Source organism: Salvia miltiorrhiza, chromosome 7 (assembly GCF_028751815.1).
Source record: "Salvia miltiorrhiza cultivar Shanhuang (shh) chromosome 7, IMPLAD_Smil_shh, whole genome shotgun sequence".
Lineage (NCBI taxonomy): Eukaryota > Viridiplantae > Streptophyta > Magnoliopsida > Lamiales > Lamiaceae > Salvia > Salvia miltiorrhiza.
Window position 1 is genome coordinate 25,974,221 of NC_080393.1, and position 3,163 is coordinate 25,977,383.

The window sequence follows — 3,163 nt, forward strand, 5'->3', positions numbered from 1 at the left end:
AGGTAAGCCCTAATTTCTTCTTTTTCTATTTTCCCCCTTTTTCCATTTTTTAAATTAAAAATCTGAAATTCCTCTTTCCCTTTCTTGGCAGATCGGAGACAACGGCAGGTTCACCACCGCCGCTCCGTCGCCGGCGACGAGCCACCGCGGCTGCCGCCTCCCTCTGATTTCGACTCACACACACAGTAGGTTCAAGCCACAATTTAGTTCACAAAATAGCATAGGATTTTGAGCAGAAATCAAATACTGTAAATGCTTATTGAAAATCTGAAATTCTTTTCTTGAAACTGAACTAGTCTGTAAATTTCAGTTCATATGTGCATATGTAATCATGTTGTGAAATATCAGAACAGCCGTATGAATTGGTATGAATTGGTGGTTCCCTGAGGGTGATGATACCTTGAGTAGGTGGATAATAGTCTCTGCAGATATTGTATATCACAAAAATTAGGAATCAATTTGGGAAGAGAATGGAAAGATGCAGAAATTTCTTTGTTGCATTACCTTAAAATTGGCTGTGAAATTGGGCTGCAGTAGTTGAAAATGGTGGTGTGAGAATGGTGAAAGTGGCTGTGGTTTTAAAGAAAAATGGGGAGCGTGGAAATGGTATGAACATAGGAATTCTTTTTCAGCTACTTTGTATGACTGAAGAATTTCTTCAGCATGCGTAGTAAGAATTTCTTCAGCATGCTTAGGATTCAGCATGCTTAGGATTATTCAACTTTAATCATTAAAAAAAATCTAAGAAATTAATATATTAATTATATGGTTCCAAACTCATTTAAATACATTAAGACATATAAGCCTAATTCTTATTGAAGCATAAAATCCATTTGAGCTTGCTTCTAACATAAATTAAATTACTCATGGGCTTAAGTAAAAATCGATAAAAGATTCATATTTAACACTTCAGTGTTAAATTCTCCACAATAAATTAATGGACTCAAAATATATTTTGAGTGCATCATCTATTGAAAATAAAAAAAAATAAATTATCACATATATAAATTATCAAATTCATATAAGTTCGTATTTTATTAATGGATGCTGAACTCTAATTACCATAATCAATCCTTAAATCAGTAATTAAAAGTATATAATCCTTAATAAAAAGTCGGGTCGTTACATACTATCCCCCTTAAAAGAAATTTCGTCCCGAAATTTGCATACCTATGTGAAAAGTTCTGGGTATTTTTCTTTCATCTGGTCCTCAAGTTCCCACGTTGCTTCTTCCGGTCCATGGTGTCTCCACAGTATTTTGACTGACGCGATCGATTTATTCCTTAACTCTTGCACCTTTCGGTCCAAAATGGCTTCAGGTTTTTCCTCGTACGTCAAGTCTGGGTTAAGAATCATTTCATCTTGGTGAATCACGTGTTTGGGGTCAAACACGTACCGTCTCAGCTGTGACACGTGGAACACATTGTGAACGTTTCCAAAGCTAGGTGGCAGTGCCAACCTATACGCTACGGGACCTATTCTTTCAAGGATCTCATAAGGTCCTACAAAACGGGGTCTCAACTTACCTTTAACACCGAATCTAACGATCCCTTTCGAGGGTGATATTTTAAGGAAAACCTTGTCTCCAATCTGAAATTGTAGTTCAGTTCGTCGGGTATCAGCATAAGACTTCTGTCTGTCTTGAGCCTCTTTAATTCTTGCTCTAATCTGGCGGATGGTCTCGATCATCTCGCTTACTGCATCTGGCCCAAGGATTTTTCTTTCACCCACTTCATCCCAGTAAAGTGGTGACCTACACTTCCTTCCATACAGCGCCTCATAAGGTGCCATATCAATGGTTGCCTGGTAACTATTGTTGTAGGCGAATTCGATTAACGGCAGCACTGATTCCCAACTTCCTCCTCGGTCTAGCACCACTGTCCTCAACATATCTTCAAGGGTCTGAATTGTCCTTTCTGATTGTCCATCTGTTTGAGGGTGAAAGGCGGTGCTAAAGTTTAATCTTGTTCCCAACTCTTTCTGCAAACTGATCCAAAATCTAGAAGTAAATTTTGAATCTCTATCTGAAGTAATGGATATTGGTATTCCATGTAGCCGTACAATCTCACGAATGTACAGTTGGGCTAGTTTCTCCGATCCATGGGTAATTGGAATCGGTATAAAATGAGCGCTCTTTGTGAGACGGTCTACTATTACCCAAATAGCTGTGTTGCCCCTATTTGTCTTGGGTAAACCCGTCACGAAATCCATCGCTATGTGCTCCCACTTCCATTCTAGGATTTCCAATGGCTGCAATTTCCCATATGGTCGTTGATGTAAAGCTTTCACTTGCTGGCATGCAAGGCAACGCTCTACAAACGAGGCTATATCTCGTTTCATCCCGTCCCACCAAAACTTCTGTTTTAGATCTTGGTACATTTTGGTACTTCCGGGATGAGCGGTATAGGGCGTGTCATGAGCTTCACTCATGATCTCGTTTCTCAGTTCCTCGTTATGGGGAACACACAATCTTCCTTCAAAAAGAACTGCGTTATCCGTTGCCTCTTGGTAGCCTCCTGGCGTGCCTGTTCGGATCTTGAGACGAACTTTTTCCAAGCTCTCATCCGTTCTCTGGGCACTGACGATCCTTTCTCTGAGGTCTGGGACGGCTACTAGAGTTGCAATAATTGCTCTTGTCGTTGCCGGTGGCTGAACCACTTCTATCTTCAATTTGTCAAAATCCCTTACAAGCGTGTCCTCTTGAGTGAGAAGAAGTCCTAACTCGGATTGAGTTTTACGACTTAAAGCATCAGCTACTACATTAGCTTTTCCCGGGTGGTAGTTGATACCGCAATCGTAATCCTTCACGAGCTCGAGCCATCTTCCTCTGTCTCATGTTCAAGTCTTTCTGCTCGAAAAAATACTTAAGGACTTTTGTGATCAGTGAAGATTTCACATCTAACTCCGTATAGATGGTGTCTCCAAATTTTCAAAGCGTGCACAATTGCTGCCAGTTCCAGATCATGAGTGGGGTAGTTCAATTCATGTGGCCTTAGTTGTCGCGAGGCGTAGGCGATGACCTTCCCTTCTTGCATCAACACACAACCTAGCCCATTTTTGGACGCGTCTGTGAAGATCACGTATTCTTTATCGGCTGCTGGAACTGCTAGCACTGGTGCAGTTGTCAATTTCTTCTTCAGCTCTTGGAAGCTGGCTTCACACT